Here is a 20,843-nt window from a genome sequence, read left to right on the forward strand (position 1 = left end):
ATTAAAGGAATCCAGTTCTGTGATGGCACTTATTGAGTGGTGGTACTTGAAAAGAACTGCGGGTGGACCATCTTGGCATAGAAACTGAAAATGTGATGCCACTTTTCTTTCTCATGTATATGCTGGTCTGACAGACAATCAAACCTATTTGTGTTGCTATTATGGTCGTCCTTTTTGCAGCCATGGCCATTTAATGTATTTTGGTCTGTGATTAACTCAGTATATAGCAGTTTTATTGTTTGTGGCGGAGTCCGCCATTCCTACACTGGATTTAAATTGCCTTTAAACGCATAAGGGTTGTACAGGAAGCAATGCATTCTGTAATCCAGTGTTACAGGGACGTGAGATGAACTTGTCTTTTTAAAAGTGTCAAGACTGATACAGTAGAGGAAATATCATGATATCATAAAGTATAAATACACAGCGGGTAGGGCTACTCAATATCGTATTTTAATCGCAATTACGATTATGGCTTGCAACGATTACGAAAACAACGTAATCGAAATAAAACGATTATCTTTTTATTATTATTATTACTTATTTATTTTTATTGGTTTTTCAGTTGAATTATACTTAAAATTCAGGGTAATCAACTGTTAAAAACATAATGTTAAAAAAAAAATTCTCCAATAAATTGATGTTTTCAAAGTAAATGGATAATCGTTTTTAATAATCGTGATATCAATTGTTAACCAAAATAATCGAGATTATGATTTTTTCCCTAACAGCAGGTCCTTCATTTCCCATAATGCCAATAATTTTCATATTTGTGTAAGACCCTCGCTCCCTGGGTTATTTTCTCATAAGAGAGCTCCCTTCAGTATACAGGAGATATTTGGGAGGGTTTTCACTTGCATATGTGTACTCCACATGACGAGCAAACTGACTTTGGTTGTGTGAAATCTGTGGAAAGCCCCTTTAATTCTCAAAGTAAGTAAGGTTTCCTGAGGTTATTCCAGGTTGGATTTGGCATCATGCAGACATTAGTGAAGGAGGTGCAGCTCTTCACTAATTGTGTCATTAAACTAACAAGTGCAAATCCCCAAAGGTGTGCTCTGCAAAGAGAGAAAGTGTTCCTAAAGTCAGGGCATCCTTCAGGCTCTGTTATCAGTGACTTCATGCGGGCCACCTGTGTATTCTGGCAGTCCCGCCCTCCACCTCCACCTCCACATGCACACTCACACACACACATCCAGGATAATGCCAGCCTTCACATCCAGGGCAGGGTAACTATCGGTTACTGTGCCAGCCAGCCCTGCCGAGCCCATAATGAGCGTCTGCACCAGCAAATGCACTCGCTCACTGCAGCGATCCAGATGGGAGTTTGGCGTGTGTTGCTGCGTCATCTTCTATTACCCAGTCATTATGCACCAGCAAGCTATTTTCATGATGCTTGTTTTCACTTTGCACCTGTGAAAGTACATCCACCCCCCCGTTCAAACATACAGGCACACCGCTGTTTTTAAGACATTTAAATCCCTAAAAAAGCTGATAAACACTCTGTTAGTTTTGGTGTAAGCATATGCTGACTGGAAACATGCAGTGTGTTACACCTTGTAATGTAATAATAGCTGATTTCACTGACAGTTGGTTATATTTTCAGTTAATTAACTTCAGTTAAAAAAAAATGTTATTAAAGTAAATGCAATAAACAAAAACACATTGAACAATTTCACTAGCTGGGCCCCCACTAGCTTTGTATGTACCTTTTCAGTAAAAGTAAATCCAAGCAACTGTTACATAACAAAGAAAACTCTCTAAACATATTTTCCACTGGCTGGTGTTTGAAATCTTTCAGCTCCTGCTATCCCTCCAGGCAGATCATTTGTATTTTTACTTTCTGGAAAATCAATCCACAATGGAACTATGGGAATATATTTCCAAAATGCACTAAATTCACTGTTCATTAGGTGTTAAAGCATGGTTGTCAATGCTTGCTAGCTGGGTATAATATACATATATTTTCATGGATGCTGATCTGTGCAGGAAAGCCCAATGTCTCCCAATTGTGTGTTTGATTTGTGGCAGAACATATTTACATGCTGATCCTGAGCAGCTGACTGTAAGGCCCATTTCTGTGTGAAATAAATGTACCTTTTTGAGTTTGTACTTACAGTTTAACATCCAAAACCATATTTAATTTTTGTCTTTTCTTGCCTATAACTTTAGAAAGAATTAACAAGACAATCCTCCTTTTACAAATTAAATGTTGAATGAATAAGCAACAAAAGCCACGCCGGTTTAATTCAACAGTTCAGAGGGTTGCAACCTTAGTCTTGTATGAGCAATAGCTAATGGTTTCAAATGTCAGCTAATGTTTAGACCTTTCTGTTATCTTTAATTGTCTCTTGTGGCCACAGTGGCCACTATTTACCGATAGCTATTGCTTTGAATATCAGTCTTTAAGTTGACCTAAAAAAAAACATTGCAGTTGTCCCTCTCTTTCTTAATGTAAGGGTAATGACAAAATCTGATCTGACCACAAAGTGAAAGACAAGTATGTTGTGTTAGGCTCATTAGCCTTCAAGCTCAAGTGAAGAGTGTAGAGTGGTCATTCTCTGTTTTATAAAATAATTAGATGACAAAAAACTGGATTGATAAATTCCATCTAATCGCTTAAACACTGAAACTCTATTGGTTTTACACATTTAATTCAACAAATGATAACAATATTTCATTTTTATACTCATGTGAGGGAGAATATGGTTGACGGTGTTCATTCCACCAATAGAAGCACAGCTGAATATGTGTAACGTGATTCCTGTCATTTCCCTCGTTCCTGACATTCCTGATGTTTTTAACTTTGGAATTCACCTTGTCATCTGTGTTCAAGGCATCAAGCCAGAACTGGCCACAGTCATTATATGGTGATTACATAGCCATTTCTGCTGTCAGCAAGCGGTTTTATTTTTATTTGCTGTGATGTTCCTCAACTTTAACCTCATCTTTATCACTGAGTTTAATCTCCAAGATGATGCATTAAAAGAACAATTATTATATTATTATTATTATTTGTATTTTTTACCTTTTATAATGTGGAACCAATTAATTGTGACATGTTTTCAGCAGCACCGACTGAGTCCATGACTGGAACAATCTGTACTGATAAAACAGGAAACACTTGAGGCCATACTTCACTTGTCAGCAGCCGCATGCCTTGAAAAGAATCTGACCTCGGGTCAGAACAATATACTGACTTAGTGTCTGGCTTTTGCATATTTCATGGTCGAGTGTAGACGCTACCGGGGAGATTTTCTCTGTGTGCAGGTTGTTTTTCATCCCAGTGTGTAATTGGTCCTCGTTCACTCCCGTTACCAACTTCACAAAGCAGGAAAGGTCAAAGGAAAAATAGTGAAGCTATCTGGAATGATGCTGGCAGCTCTGCAGCCTTCTTATATAAGTATTTAGAGATTTACCAAGGCAAAAAATGATATCTTGTCATACTGTCTCACTTTCAACTGGTCCCTGCAGGTTTGAGCAGAGTTGAGATGGCATACAACAGACAGACGTTTAAAATGTGGTTTTGCTGCAGCGGTTTCTCTCGGGATGTGCTTCTCTCTAAATCTTGTTCACGACTTTACTTGACTTTGAGACATTCTGTTTAGCTCAGATGGCTCACAGATTCCCCTTACCCTTTCAAATATATCAACAGAAGTTGCAGAAAATGCAGCTAGGACTTTCAAACTGATCAAAATATGTTTTTCCTATTTTCCGTGTGAATGTTATTCTTACAGCGTTTCAAAATGTGTCACTTTCAACCAACAAATGGGTCGTATCAGCATGAGGGTAAATACCTGCAAATCTGCCAAGGGCTGATTCCACGAATGTTGAGTGAAGGGATTAGTTACCGATGTAAAAGATCTGGCATTAAAGCCTGAAAATGCCTCAAAGTCATTTAGCCCTGTCAGTGATTTGGATATTGTAGGAGCAGACACAGTTGTGGTGGCTTAAAGCCCAGCTCTGCTCCGCGCCGTCCGTTAGATGAGCCTGGTCAGATTAATAAGAAAAGGAGTTCAAAACACGGGCATAAAAGTTATAACAATAATCTGATTTTAATGGTAAAAAAACACAATACGAAAATACAGAGTGCCCTGTAACAGAGCACTCCGGGCTCCCCGCTCCACTGCCGTGCAATACAGGTATCGGGACCGGCCAGTCAGCAACAGGGGGCACCGTGCATGAATAAACAACAGTATATATGGACCTTTTTGGGGCGGAGAGTCACTGCTTATCTTCCACCGGACTTCACTCCTTTAATTTCCCAGGGAAGGTTTCACACAATCCATTAATTTCCCAGGGAAGGTTTCACACAAACTATTCTTTCTCAAACAATCAAACATTGTACACAGATATATTAGTATCAAACATTGTATTGGCCCCAAAAAGAACCTTGAAAAGGACATGTGTGTGCGTTTGGTAAAGAGGAAGTGTATGTGTGTGTGTGTTGATATCTTGGACAGGGAGTGTATGTGTGTCAGGGTGTCAGAGAAAGTGTATGTGTGTGTGTGTGTGTGTGTGTGTGTGTGTGTGTGTGTGTGTGTGTGTGTGTGTGTGTGTGTGTGTGTGTGTGTGTGTGTGTGTGTGTGTGTGTGTGGTGTGTGTGTGTGTGTGTGTGTGTGTGTGTGTGTGTGTGTGTGTGTGTGTGTGTGTGTGTGTGTGTGTGTGTGTGTGTGTGTGTGTGTGTTGGTATCTTGGTCAGGGAGTGTATGTGTGTCAGGGTGTCAGGGAAAGTGTATGTGTGTGTGTGTGTGTGTGTGTGTGTGTGTGTGTGTGTGTGTGTGTGTGTGTGTGTGTGTGTGTGTGTGTGTGTGTGTGTGTGTGTGTGTGTGTGTGTGTGTGTGTGTGTGTGTGTGTGTGTGTGTGTGTGTGTGTGTGTGTGTGTGTGTGTGTGTGTGTGTGTGTGTGTGTGTGTGTGTGTGTGTGTGTGTGTGTGTGTGTGTGTGTGTGTGTGTGTGTGTGTGTGTGTGTGTGTGTGTGTGTGTGTGTGTGTGTGTGTGTGTGTGTTGGTATCTTGGTCAGGGAGTGTATGTGTGTCAGGGTGTCTGGGAAAGTGTATGTAAGAAGGTTTATACGATTACTTAAAAACAGTCCCAAATAATACATGTTCACTTCAATACAGTTCAAGATAATACCTGTTTACTTTAATACAGTTTAGAACAATATCTGTTTGCTTTAATATGCATAAGGCGCATTCACACCGCAGTACTTTTACTTGTAAAATCGGAGCTTGGATTGAGGCTCTGTGTAAGCCATGTTGCCTTCTGAATTGAAGCCAAATCTTAATAGTACTGGTAACAATTGGGTTGACTGAGATTTTGTGCGTCATTACGGGAAGTTGGGAGCAAATCACAGAGTGTAAGGAGCTAGAGGAGGAGGAGATCTCCATGTGAACCCATGGTGGGCTGGAGTTAGGAGTCTTGGGGCCAGTCCAGTAAATGAGTCGGTTAATATTAGAGGCCCAGTAGTAGTGACGGAAGTTCGGGAGTGCCAAGCCGCCCTCCGACTTGGGGAGCTGAAGAATTGATTTTTTAAGACGGGCGGGTTTGTCATCCCAAATGAACGCATTTAGTTGACTATCAAGACTGGTGAAAAAAGCTTTATTGATGCAAATTGGGATATGCTGGAAGAGATATAAGAACTTCGGCAGAATTACCATTTTAATAAGATTGACACGGCCAACAAGGGATAAGGGAAGGGAAGACCACCTAGATAGATCCGATTTGCATTTAGCTAAGAGTGGGTGAAAATGTTTGGGAAACAGATCTTTAAAGGAGCTGGTGATGGATATCCCCAAGTATCTGAAGCCGTCTGATGCAATATTAAAGGGAAAAGCGGTTGGGGGGAGTGTCTTCGCCAGTTGGTTTACAAAAAATAGTTCGCTCTTTTGGAGATTTAATTTGTAGCCTGATAAACGACCAAACTGCTCAAGGATTGACAATATAGGAGGGAGAGAGGACACAGGATTGGAGACGTATAGGAGAAGGTCATCCGCGTAAAGGGAAAGTTTGTGAACTATACCATGGCGAGTGATGCCCTCAAACCCATTGTGGCCTCTGAGCCATATAGCTAGAGGCTCGATGGCTAAATTAAACAATAGGGGAGAAAGCGGGCAGCCCTGGCGTGTCCCACGTTGGAGAGGGAAGGCAGACGATTGAATGCCATTTGTGTTTACCGATGCAGAAGGGGAGGCGTATAAAAGTTTAATTCAAGAAATAAATTTGGAGTCAAAGCCAAATTTTTCTAAAATGAAGAACAAGTAGCTCCACTCAACCCTATCAAAAGCTTTTTCCGCATCGAGTGAAACTATGACTTCGGGGACATTGGACGGGGCCGAGAAAATAACATTAAATAGCCTCCTGGTATTGAAGAAAGAGTGTCTCCCTATCATAAAGCCTGTTTGGTCAAGCGGAACTATAGAAGGTATCACGAGTTGGAGGCGGACGGACAAAATCTTAGCCAGTATTTTACAATCAACATTTAGGAGGGAAATTGGTCTGTAGCTGCCACAAAGAGTAGGATCTTTATCCTTCTTCAATAGTAGAGAGATGGATGCCATGGATAGGGTTTGAGGTAATCTGCCTTCTTTAAGGGAATCATTATACATCCTTGCTAGAATTGGGGCCAAAAGAAACGAATACGCCTTGTAGAATTCGACTGTGAAGCCGTCCGGACCAGGGGATTTCCCATTTTGCATAGATTTGATGGCTTCCTGTATCTCTAAAGTGGAAATGGGGTCCCCCATTCTGCCTGTGTTAACTACGTCAATTTGGGGGAAAGTTAAGGAGTCAAGAGGTTTTGGGTTTATTGTGCCAATTATGGGGCATTCAGAAGTGTACAAATTATTATAAAATTCAAAGAAAGACTTGTTTATTTCAATCGGGTCAGAGACTAAATTGCCTTCGGGCGACTTTACTTTGGGGATTCATCTGGAGGCGTTAATTGCCCGAGCCTGTTGAGCCAGGAGCCTCCCAGCCTTGTCCCCCTGTTCAAAAAAGCGCTGCTTAGTTTGCCTCAGTTGTCTCTCCACTACGCTCGTCATTAAAAGGTCATGTTCCGAATGTAATAATATGCGTTTTTTATATAAGGTCGGTGAGGGGGAGGAGGAATACGTTTCATCAATTCGGAGAAGTTCTTCCAAAATTGCAGACAGCCGAACCCTTTCATCCTTTCTTAGTTTGGAAACATACGAAATAACCTGCCCACGAACATAGGCTTTGAGAGCCTCCCACACTGTTCCACAACTTACATCAGCAGTGTCATTAATTTCGATATATAAACGAATCTGTGAATTAACAAAGTCCTTAAACTTGTCATCTGACAGCAGGTGGGAACTAAACCTCCACAACTTAGCGGGAGTAACACTAAGAGGGAAGTGGATGTCAATTGATACAGGGGCGTGATCTGAGGTGGCTATAGGATGGTATTGACACGCGCTGGCAAGGTGTAGCAAGCTGTCATCGAGCAGAAAAAAATCTATTCGCGAGAATGTGTGGTGGACGTGTGAGAAAAAAGAGAAAGCCTTACTTTGAGGGTTTTTAAATCTCCAAGGGTCTGAGATTCCTAATTGTGCTGCATAATTTGAGACTACATTAGCGGATTTTGAGAGAGTGCCAAGCTTAAGGGATGACCTGTCGAGATGCACATCTTGAATCAAGTTAAAATCTCCACCCATGATTATGCGGTGATTGTCTGCGTTCGGGATTTTAGCAAAAAGGTTCATAAAGAATTGGTCATCATCCCAGTTGGGTGCGTAAACGGAAACCAAAATTACAGGCATGCCCTGCAAGACACCTGAAACTATGACGTAGCGGCCATTATTGTCGAGAATAGTATTTGTTGGTACGAACATCACACTCTTGTGAATAATAATGGAAGCACCTCTGGCTCTACTAGAAAATCTTGAGTGGAAGTAATGGCCCATCCACGCCCGCTTGATGCAAACGGTGTCAGACGTTTTAAGGTGTGTTTCTTGTAAAAATATAATGTCCCCTTTAAGATGTTGCAGTCGAGTCAAGACCTTACCAATTTTAATAGCTTTGTTCATTCCTCTGGTGTTCCAGGAGATCAGACGCACACTTCTGCCAGCAGTCGTCATACTGTTAGTCATATGGGGAGTCTAATGAAGGTGGTCTGAAACCGTTGTGCTTCCCGAGGACTGAGGGGAGAGGAGTGGTGGGGGGGAAGAAGAAGACAGGGGAAGGGGAGAGAAAAAAAACAAAAAAAAACGTACAACAAAAACAAGCAAGGCAAAAAATAGACAAACCATAAACAAAACACAACCCATAAACCCAAATGTGACCATACCTGGAGCATCCCAAATACAAACCTTGTCTGAGCGCTATAGCTCAAAGCTCAACAGCTGAACTTATCTTCCGGGGTCCCGTTCCCTATACTAAAAGCGGGAAGCCCATTGTAACACGGAATAGTATTAAAGTGAACAAACAAAACAAAACAAAAACTCAAGTGTATATCTATATGCATAGAATAGTACAACATCCATATATAGGTAAACAGCCAGCCAATATAAGCATAGCAGATGGCAATAAGGCACTGACATAGATCTCAAGTAACATACATACAAAAAAAATAAGGCCCAGAGATAAAGTAAAACAGAATAAAATTGCACTTTAAGGGTTAAAACCCATAGAAGGAATCAGTTCAAACAGCATTCAGAACAGTCCAAGTACTTGGGTCCCATGTAGTGTAAACAGTAGCAGGTGCATTCATGTTCATTGCAATATCAGCACTAGGCTCAAACTATCAGTGCAAATACCAGAGTGGCTAAGGTGCATGTACAAAAAGTGTCCATGAAAGCAGAATCCGAAAAAAAAGAAGTAATAGTCTCTTACTAAACGTCCCATCAGACGCAATAGTTATCGGCACCGTTAGTGCTAGTCAGCGTCAGGACGAATGGATGCTATGTAGCCTTTAGCCTCTGCCACCGAGGAGAATCTCTTCTTACCTCCCTCCTTCGATACGATGGAAAGCCTCGCAGGGAACAGCAGGGCTGGCTTGAGCCCTAGGTTGTAAAGCTCCGCCATCACCTCTCGGTATTTGTAGCGCTGTTCCATCACTTCAGGTGTGTAGTCCTCGTAGATGGCGATGGGCGTACCTTGGTACTGTAGCTTGCCTCTCCTGGCCCGGGCCTCGCAGATAATTGTCTCCTTCTGCTGGTACCCGTGGACGCGGATGATGACCGGCCGTGGCCTTTGCCCCGGCTTGGGCTTGTCGGTGAGTGAGCGGTGGGCCCTGTCGCACTCCAGCGGCGAATCAAGGACGCCCTCACCAAAGACCTCCATCAGCAGCTTCGGGAAGAATGTCGAGGGATGAGGGCCCTCAATGGATTCTGGCAAACCGACGATTCTTATATTGTTGCGCCGGCTGCGGGACTCGAGATCAGTGACTTTGGCCAGCAGTTTAACATTGCTGTCCGTTAGTGTAGCACAAGTAGCCTCCAGGGCTAACATGCGTTCGTCCTGCAAATTAGCATTGGACTCGAGCGAAGCAATTGTCTGCCCGTGGTCTGACACAGTCGCTTGGATTCGGTCTAGTTTTGCTTCGAGAGTTGAGATGGCAGACTTAAAGTCGGCAGAGAGAGCTCTACGGTGATCTTCAAGGAGGCCAGCTATGCCCTCCATGCTGAGATTGTTGCTAGCTAGCTCGGGGCTATCGGTCCTGGCGCTTTGTTCTTTTTTGTTGCTTTTCGCCGGTTTGGACGGCATACTACGGTGGCGTTGTGAGTGGAATAATATTATTGTTCACTTAAATGTAAGTTAGAGAAGAGTTACGGGCTTCAGAAAAGTTACAACATAAAAGTTTGCGGGAGCAGAACTACGCACGTCTCTACTCCGTCATGCCCAACCGGAAGTCCCTCATGAGAACTCTTTTGTCGCGTTCACACCAAAAAGAGCCGGTACTAAAAGTAGGTCATGCGAACCTTTTTACCCCCACGAAAGTCCCTGCTAGAGAGCAGGGACTTTCGTGCGGCTCTCTTGTGAGAAAAGAGCTATATTTCTGATTGGCTGGGCGGATTGCAAACCACGCCCCGTAAAACTCCCAAAAAGTTTTGTGAAGCCGCCATTTTATTATCCTCGCATTAGCATTATTAGCATTAGCATTAGCCCAGCGCAGAAACGCAGAGAGACTTATGGCAACACAAAAAAAAACATGGGAGCGGTGGAGATGAGGAGGTGTCGGCATTCTGGCGATTTACTCGGAAGGCTTCAGTAGAAGCTGCTGGGACTAAAGAGTTCTCATGAACTAAGTTCTCATGAACTAAGTTCTCATGAACCTTTGTGGGAAAAGTACTGCGGTGTGAAAGCGCCTATTGATACATACATAAAGACACCAATTTCAAAAACCGTACTGACCTGCATCATGAAAATATTGAATCTGTGTGGGTTGAAATTCTTTTTGACAATGCTAAATCTGTAATAGTCGGGACAATCTATAGACCACCTGAACAGAGTGACTTTTATGATACATTAGATGGGTGTTTGGCTGATGTGGGGGATGTAGAGACAATTATTGTTGGAGACTGGAACACGGATATGCAACGTAAACACACGTCCGTCTTCAAGTCCTTCGGTAGGATTTGTGATCTGCACGGCTTCAGCCAGCTAATCACCCAACCCACCCGGGTATGTGAAACAACACAAACTACCATTGATCTCATTCTGAAATGCTCAGAGTTTCATAAAAGTCAGTCAATGCTTTCCAAAAGCACGAGCAGTGAACTCCAGGCCCACGTGACTGAACTAAAAATTGAAAGAAACAGACTAAGAAATGACGTAAGCTCCATGATCAAAACTGCCAAAAAGAATGTCATCAATGTCAAAACTGAGGAAAACAAAAATAAACACCGTGAACTTTGGAAATTACTCAATAACCAGCTTGGCTGCAGTAAAAAACTCAAAACGAGATTTTCGAACTTAAACATAAAGACAGATAACAGGCTCATCACAGACAAACAGGATGTGGCCAAGTACTTAAACATTTTTTTCACAAACATAGCCACAACTCTTGTAAAGAAATGACCCTCCCACTCAGGGCTTTTTGGAGTATACCACATCATGACTACAAAAACCTAGGGGATACGCAAAGATGATTTCAGTCTAGCAAGGGTAACAACAGCAGAGGTACTCATTAAACTGAGCGCCCTCCAACCTAACAAGGCCACTGGCCACGACAATATCTCCTCCAAATTCCTCAGAGACACAGCAACCGCCATCTCACCAGTCATAGCTCACATAATTAACCTCTCCATAAAACAGGGAAAAGTACCCAAAGACTTCAAAATTGCAAGAGTAACCCCCCTGCACAAAAAGGGCAGCAAATTGGACCCAGGCAACTACCGCCCTGTTTCTATACTTACCTCCATCTCGAAAGTCATGGAAAAAATAGTATATGAACAGGTCGAAAAGTACCTCGCGGAAAAGAAACTAATCTATGAATTTCAATCTGGCTTTAGAACATCCCACTCCACTGACACATGCCTTCTTTATTTGAGCGACCACATCAAACAAGAGGTGGACGAGGGCAAGTACTGCGGCATGGTGATGCTGGACCTACAAAAGGCTTTCGACACTGTCAATCACCCCATTCTGATTGACAAGCTAAAAGCAATTAGTTTTGATAAACTATCGGTGAGCTGGATGCAATCCTACCTGGAGGGGAGAGAACAGATGGTGGAGGTAAACGGTACTCTGTCCCCACCCCCTCCCAGTGAGCTCTGGTGTTCCACAAGGAAGCATATTAGGTCCGTTACTGTTCCTAATTTATGCAAATGACATGTCATCAGCATGTGACTGCAACTTGTTCCTGTTCGCGGACGACTCAGCCCTGCTGATCTTTGACAGGAGCAGATTGCAGGTTGAAAAAACCCTCAGCTCCGAGCTCGGCAGAATCTGCACCTGGCTCGCCGATAATAAATTGTCATTACACCTGGGTAAAACAGAGTCCATTCTCTTCGGTTCGAAACATAATCTCAGCAAATCCGACGACTTCTCAGTTGCAGTGGGTGACATTATTGTCACAAGTAAGAAGTAAATTACATACCTAGGATCTATTCTTGAGGCAAACCTCTCCTGTGACAAAATGGCATCCAATGTAATAAAAAAATGCAATCAAAGAACTAGATTCCTATACCGGATCTCCTCTCTGGTAAACAAAAACACCCTGAAAACTCTGGCAGGAGCACTCATTCAAGGGTACTATGACTATGCTTGCACGTCATGGTACCATAGCACCTCCAAGGCGCTAAAAATAAAACTTCAAACATCGCAAAATAAACTGGTCAGACTACTGCTTGACCTTTCATCTAGAACCCACCTCACCTCTGCCCACTTTGACAACCTAGGATGGCTTAGAGTAGACGACAGAGTACAGCTACTTGCAATGGGCCTGGTCTACAAGATCCACTACACCTCTATGGTACCCATGTACATGTCAAAATTCTTCCCAAAGGTCAAGGAATACCATGATCATAACACCAGAGGGAGCTCCACAAATCATGTGAAACCCAGATTTGGCACAAAAAAGGGGGAATACACGTTTCGCAATTATGCCACATCAAGGTGGAACGCTCTTCCCACAACTGTAAAGGAAAGTAAAACTATACTTACCTTCAAAACCTCTCTTAAAGAGCACCTTCGGGGGAGAGCATTGCAAAACTGGCCCCGGTAATGGTACAAATCTCAACCTGTCGTACAATGGACAGCTTCCCCCCCCATCTATGTATATACTCGCATTTTAGACTCTGTTACTAACTGTATATCTGTAGACTTGGTATGTCTTAAATGTCCGGTTAGGATGTATTAGAACGAAATCTATAATGAAAATTGTAAATAAGCAATCTGTATGTAAAAAACCACCTGTATGTAAATTGTAAATAAGCCATCTGTATGTCAAATATGTCTTATATGTCTTAAATGATATGATGAATTGGAAATGGGGGACCCTGATGTAAACAAGACGAAAGTCTTTCTCTGGTCTGCATCCCCTTAACAATTGTATGTTTTGAGCTGTACTGTACTGTACCCAATATACAAGCTGTTAATAAACTTTTCAATCAATCAATCAATCAATACCAGAGGGGTTGTGATAAACCAGCCCACTCTCTTCAGTCTGCGTACAAATGACACGACTTTGTAAAGGCGTGCAATAGATACGCAGAAGTCCGATTTTGCGTGCATATGATACTCCCACGTTACGTTTGTTATGAATGTATGTCAAATGCGTTTATTTTCTACATATCTTTGCCATTTATTTAACCCTAACCCTAACCATAACCCAATAAGCTGCTGTGTCGTTAATTGCACCGCAAACATTAAAACTGTCATTGGAACGGCGATCAAGCCTGAAGCCACAGAGCTCTTTGTTTTAATGTTTGAGGTGCAATATCAGCGTATCATATTCACGCAAAATCGGACTTCTGCGTATCTATTGCACGCCTTTGCAAAGTCGTGTCATTTGTACGCAGACTGTGAGATTGTGTTGGATAAACAGCTGCTAACAAAGCCTCAAAGGAGACGACCTCTTTGCAGTGTACCCATCTGCAAGTCAGATAGCACCTTTGGATGATTCTTGGCTGCAAATGGCAAGCTTTAGAAAAGCACACAACCTAAGGCTAAGTCTTTAGACAGAGCAGATTATCCAGGGTAAACAATCTAAGAAAAGGCTTTCCTACATTGGGCTCGGTTCATGCAATCAAGAAATGATTAAACAAATCAGCCATTTACAAAGAAGACATATTCTAAAACAGTCAAATGTTTGTGTTTTTTTAAAGTCATTGTCTACACAAAGTTAAAAAAAACTTTAGGCAGTGTTTGGTTTGAATTGCAGCCAAAGCCATATTGAGCTGAAATGTATACGCGTCACTATGCCATATATTGTTGACCCACTCACAGATGCTCCACGGCAGCTTTTGTTTAAAGTTGTGATGTTGACAGCAGTTGGGATCTCACATCATCTTAAACCCTTGCTTTGTCTACATGTCACCTTTCCCCTGCCAAAAGCTAAACAAGTGAAGGAAGCAGCACACACGCTCAAAGCAGGCAGAGGGCAAGGGCCCCGTTTCACAGCTGGCCCTTCATTCGTGAGATATGAACCACAGCTTTTGTAGAAGTTCAGAAGGCATATATGGTGTTTATACACACACGTGATGTCTCCCACACACACACACACACACACACACACACACACACACACGCACGCACACGCACACGTTTGTAGAGGCTGGTACAGTACATGTACATGCCTCACATGAGGCATGTCTGAGCCTGGGCTTAAATATCAGAACAAGGCTGACATGAGGTGAGGAATTTCATTTCAACTAACGTGGCACCAAAGTTATATTCACTCGGATGTTACATTTATGGTAAAATAACACTGACATTTTCTTTTGAACACCATCATGTTGGCAAATAATACATCTAGCTTTTCGCAGAGTCCCTGGGTATAATCTAAAAAAGACATTCACAATTTCAATTAATTTCATATAAAGCTTTGAAAATGTTTGACTTACCTCTACTGTGGTTATAATGTCTGGACAATTGTGATTTGTAATGATATACGGGGGGGTTTTCAAACACAGCTGACACAAACTAGTTTTAAATAAATAAGTTTAACATCATTGGACAAAAGATTGCATTCTTTAATATTCTGATTTCCATTTGGTCAGTACAATCCTGATTGATCTGTTGTTGTCTAGATGTGTATCTGCAGACGTCTAAAGAGGAGACAAACAGGCAGTCGTTTGAAAGGAAAAGGAAATGTCAGACCGACATTTTTCACTAGAGTTATCTTGCCTTGGTGGGTCAGCCATTGGAAAATCAGCTGCTCAGAGGAAAATTAAAGACATGAAAGCCTTCATTTTAATCATAAGCAAATCATTTTTCAGCTTTAAAGCCCTGCGTGTGTGGAAATGTCTGCACACATTTGCATAACAAACATGTGAATGTTTTTCATTCGCAGCCTTTTATACAGAGCCAATAGCATTGGACCACAACACAAACGTTGTTTTTGGAAGTTTCATGACTTGTTGTTTGCAGAACATTTAACAACGAACACTGGCTTGAGTGGAAACTTTAGTTATATAAACATTTCTTCCTAAGAACTGTTACTAAGGTGGAGAATCATTTACAAAGTTGTGCAATCTGTCAAAGGAATAATACATACATTCTTAATATATTTATTTAGCCAACCTTACACATATAAAACATGCTACGATAATTTCATGGAGGCTGATGTTTAGTGACTGAGTGGCTTTTTTTTTTTTAAGCCTTGTTTGAACTGTACATGTGTGCTGTTGGCTTTAGAAGGCCTTCACTGACGTAGGGACATCTATTAAGAATCATACATATAACCAAAATAAATACCTACAGCAAGAGTGAGCAATAGCGGGCTATTAAACCGCTTCAAGTTCATGCAGGACTCTCATATCTGTGGAGCTCAGCAGATGTTCCTCAGTCCTCAGCCAGGCCACAGCTATATAAAGACGGTATAATTACCGGACTGGTCTACTAGTCTGCCATGCCCTTTCTCTGTCACACATACACACACAAAAACAAGACACTCCTATAGTTTAAGCATAAAGGCCTACATGGCTCACCAAGTTCTATTAAGACTAAGGTTAAAAAGATGATCATATTTACCAAATGGCAATTTCTTTAAACCGTCTATATCGCAGTTATTGGATATGTTACTATTGTTCTTGTTTTAATTAATTACTATTCATGCTGAGGTTTTGAGATATTATTATTACTTTGATGCATTGCACTTAAATTAACTTTCAAAAATGGTCTTTACATTTATAAACAGTCAGAAAGATTTTCTTGCAAGACTGATTGTTCTGATGTTGAGCTTTTTCTCCACAGAAAACACACTGCTGTTTTTAAGAGGTTTACCAACTATTATGAGGCCACTAGCTGCATAGAAAAAGGAAAGTCCGATTTTCCCACACTACTGGTGTGTTGTGAACTTTTTTTACGTGTCACCTCAGCAGTTTTTGGTCGCCTCAAGGTGTTGTAAATTCAGTCTCCCATTCTAGGGCAGATTACCGACTCCACTTGACTTTGAAGCTGAAAGATTTCCAAAACACAGTTTCACTTCAAGGCTTCTCTGTGAGTTGAGGGGATTTTAATGAGGGGACCGGAGTCATAGATGGTCGGCTCCCGTAATCAAGCCATCCATCACACTTTCATACCTGCAGTGCTTTTCTCGCTGCTTTACTTCCATACTGCAAAGTGCTCGGGGGTTCTGCAGTGATTAAGCTGTTGACCTCAGGATCAATGCCGTTTGTGTATGAAGACACGCCTCTACAGTGTTGCCAGCTCTCCACCTAATGCATCCTGGGATATCCTCCAGGCCTGAGGAAGGTGGAGAAGACTAAACCAAACATTTTGGACAATAGGTTTGTTTGATTTCTTGCTAAATAGTTGAATGAAAGGTCAATAAGAGTACAATAAGACTGTATGCTATATGAAGTTACAACCGCAGTTGGTTTGAATACTTGGCATAAAGCAGGGGTGTCAAACTCAATTTCATCGCGGGCCACATCAGCATTATGGTTGCACTCAAAGGGCCGGTTGTAACTTTAATACTATATAGAAATACATATATAAATATATCATATATATAAAATAATGTATTATATTATATTACATCATTGCCTCTGCATTGGATTATCATCGGATAGGGTAATAACTTCATAATTAACTACGTCTGAAAGCAGAAGTCTAGGGCAAATAATTGCAAGTCTCTTCAGTGCGTATGTCCCAAAATAGTTTAAAAAGAAAAGCCAAATTCTGGAGAAAAAAGAAATAGAAGTGACAATTTGAAATAAAAATCTAATTCTGAGAAAAAGGAATTCTATGAAAAAAATGCATATTTTGAAGAAAAAAAGGCAAATTCTGAGAAAAAAGTCATATTTGAGATGCATTGTGGGACATGTAGTTTATGGGCAACATGCTTCTGTAGCATGTAACCGTATAATAAACATATTATATTCTTTGCAAGCTCTTGTGGGGCCACATAAAATGAAGTCGCGGGCCGAATGTGGCCCCCGGGCCTTGAGTTTGACACCCCTGGCATAAAGACTGTAAACAAACAAACAATTTAATCTTGGATTAAACACCAAGAAATACAGAGTTCATTTGTTAGTTTAAGAGGTACCAGAAGGTAGATCTTGTTTGGCCACAGCCAGGTTAGTTGTTTCCTTCTGTTTACAGTCTTTGTGCTAAGCTAAGCTAAGCTAAGCTAATTGCCAGCTAGCTTTAGCTTCATTATTACAGTAAAGTCAATATATTTTAGATTACTTAATGTTTTTTTCTCTCTCTCCTCCCTATTAAGCCTGTCCCTTAAACAGCCTTTCCCTTTAGCCTTCCACTGAATCATTAAACACTATGAATTCAAGTCAGCTGACAAACTGAGCTCTATATCCACCTCATGTGAGAAGCACTAGTCACCTCAGACCTGGCTTTCATTAAAAAAATATTTATGCCAAAAGTACCACAACTGAGACATGAATATCACAGAAGAGTTTGCATGCAGCAGCGCTTTGATCAACGTCAGCTAATGGTGCATAATGCAGGTCCATGTGAAGCAGTTAACACTAATTACTGCTATCGGTTCAGAAAATGGAGGACAGATGCTCACATGAGCGTGAATGATGCCACATGGGGTCTGAAACTTTTCTTTCCTATCTCTCTATTGTTTCAGTGAAGAATGGAAATGTTGAATAAAGGTTTATTTAATTAAATTGAATAAATGGGGTTTATAAAGTTGTCAGACAGCACAGAATATTATAAAATGTGAATCTGAACTGATGCCGTCTTTACACTAATCCATGAGTTTTTATGAAATATATTTAGTCTTGGGGTGGTGCTAGTTTGCAGACTTGTAAAATCATAGCAATAAAAACTCTCACTTCAGGATTTCAAGTAACATAATATCAACATCTTGAAAAAACCATATCATGAACAAAACACAAAATAATTAAATACATTTACATGGGATCACATTGACAAACATACCATTGAACTGAACACTGAGGTGAATGGAAATGGATCGAAGTTGGGGAAAGAAAGAGATCAATAAAAATGGATGGAGATTGAAAAGTAAAAATGTATAGAAATGAGTGTGAGAGAGAGAAAGAGAGCACCAAAGATGGAGAGAGTGGGTACATTGCACGGTGGAGTGCGTTCGGATCGTCCCGTTGAGAGAGAGAGAGAGAGAGAGAGAGAGAGAGAGAGAGAGAGGGAGAGAGAGAGAGAGACGAGAGAGAGAGAGAGAGAGAGAGAGAGAGAGAGAGAGAGAGAGAGAGAGCTGCTCAGATCAGCCCCGAAGCTGACAGGGATTAGAGGACTGCCTGTAAATAATAGGGGTTCAGACCTGGGGCACCTCACTCATTTCTCACTCTTTCCATCCCCTTTTGCTCCTGGGTTAAGATCTTTTCAAGTGATACTTTCAACATCAAACTAGTGACATTCAAGGTCCAGGATAACTAAGTGGAAAACTGTTTTTTTTCCAAAATTCCATTTTACAATTTCCAGGAAAATGGAAAAGGAAAGTACTTGGAGATAGTTGATGTCATTGACTCACACTGAACATCTGTGTGGCAGACACAGCACCCAGCCTTGAAGTGGGTAGGTAGGAGGTAGGCAACCAGGGTTTATTTATTTGCTTTGTCACAACAATTTGTGTGCAGATCATTCTTGCATTGGCCACACCTGAGTCATTTTAGAGTGCTTACAGATGAGCTTCAATCAGATGAGACTGTAAAACGAAACGCCAGTGACACATTGAGGCTTGTTTGAGAGTAACAGTTCTAAGGCAACAATATGTAGATTGCAATTCACAATACAGCAGAGAGTTGTATTTCAGATTAGTTCATATTACAAAGTGTTTCTTGTTTTGTTTGTTTTTTTGTTTTTTTTTCTCAATCAGTGAAAGGGATGTAAACAGACTATTCAGAAAACTCAATACCAGAAAAGTGGCTGGCCCTGACAATGTCTCCCCCTCCACCCTGAAGCTCTGTGCTGATCAGCTGTCTCCTGTGTTTACTGACATCTTTAACACCTCCCTGGAGACATGCCACGTCCCAGCATGCTTCAAAACCTCCACCATCATCCCTGTTCCCAAGAAAACAAGGATCACAGGACTAAATGACTACAGACCCGTCGCCCTGATCTCTGTGGTTATGAAGTCCTTTGAACGCCTTGTCCTGTCCCACCTAAAATCCATCACAGACCCACTCCTGGACCCCCTGCAGTTCGCCTACAGAGCCAACAGGTCTGTGGACGACGCTGTCAACATGGCCCTTCACTTCCTCCTCCAGCACCTGGACACAGCAGGAACCTACGCCAGGATCCTGTTTGTGGACTTCAGCTCTGCCTTCAACACCATCATCCCGGCTCTGCTGCAGGACAAGCTCTCCCAGCTGCACATGCCCGACTCCACCTGCAGGTGGATCACAGACTTCCTGTCTGACAGGAAGCAGCACGTGAGGCTGGGGAAACACGTCTCTGACCCCCGGACCATCAACACCGGTTCCCCTCAAGGCTGCGTTCTTTCACCTCTGCTCTTCTCCCTGCACACCAACAGCTGCACCTCCAGTCACCAGTCTGTCAAGCTCCTGAAGTTCAGACGACACCACCCTCATCGGACTCATCTCTGGTGGGGACAAGTCTGCCTACAGGTGGGAGATGGACCATCTGGTGACCTGGTGTGTGAAAAACCACCTGGAGCTCAACGCCCTAAAAACAGTGGAGATGGTCGTGGACTTCAGGATGAACGCAGCCCCATCACTCTGTGTGACTCCCCAGTAACTGCTGTGAATAACTTCTACATCACCATCTGGTACGTCACAGCCAAGCATAAGGGCAGGCTGCAGCGTGTCATCCGCTCTGCAGATAAGGCGATCGGCTGCAATCTGCCATCCCTCCACGACCTGCATGCCTCCAGGACCCTGAGGCGGGCAGGGAAGATAGTGGCCGACCCCTCCCACCCTGGACACAAACTGTTCACCCCCCTCCCCTCTGGCAGGAGGCTGCGCTCCATCAAGACCAATACCTCTCGCCACCTGAACAGTTTTTTCCCCTCCGCTTCCGGCCTCTTAAACAAGGCCCGGCCCCCCCACTGACACTTTACCTCTGCCACATCATAGACTATATGCATTACATTCATGCACATAATGTTCATACTCCTTTCTGCACATATTCTTATTTCACATTTCATAGTTTATATTCTAAAATTCAATCATAGCATGCTATTCCCATGTAAATTACTGCTTTATTTAATTTGTATTGCTATTTAACTGTATTTTATTACGGTGTAAAAGATTTTTTGTTTTATATTAGATTTCTTGTTTTTTATATTTTATGTATGCACCATGACATCAAGTCAAATTCCTAGTGCGAACCTACCTGGCAATAAACCTGTTTCTGATTCTGATTTCTGATTTCTCAGTTATATCATAGCGGCATCTAAATAAAATGTAAAACATGTGCAAACCATCAATCCACAATAAAGCCAAATGTGGTCTTAATGATGTGTTGAATTTATTCTGGTCCCTCTTAAAGCAACACTCACTTACCGGGTACCACACATTTAGAAATATTATTGTGGAGCGAAGGGGGAATTAAGCACTATTCTGAAAAATAATGCTTTTTGAATGTTTGCACAGAATAAGTAAGTGGATTATTTTGGAAAAATGAATAAAATGCTTTTATTTTATACTGCGGTTTTTGGTATATCCAGATTTCATGTAAATCCTTTTCTACATCTAAACGTATAGTTTTTATTATTTTATTTTATTTTGTGGTTGTTTTTTCTTGGCAATAAAC

This window comes from Pseudochaenichthys georgianus, chromosome 11, assembly GCF_902827115.2.
Source record: "Pseudochaenichthys georgianus chromosome 11, fPseGeo1.2, whole genome shotgun sequence".
Taxonomy (NCBI): domain Eukaryota; kingdom Metazoa; phylum Chordata; class Actinopteri; order Perciformes; family Channichthyidae; genus Pseudochaenichthys; species Pseudochaenichthys georgianus.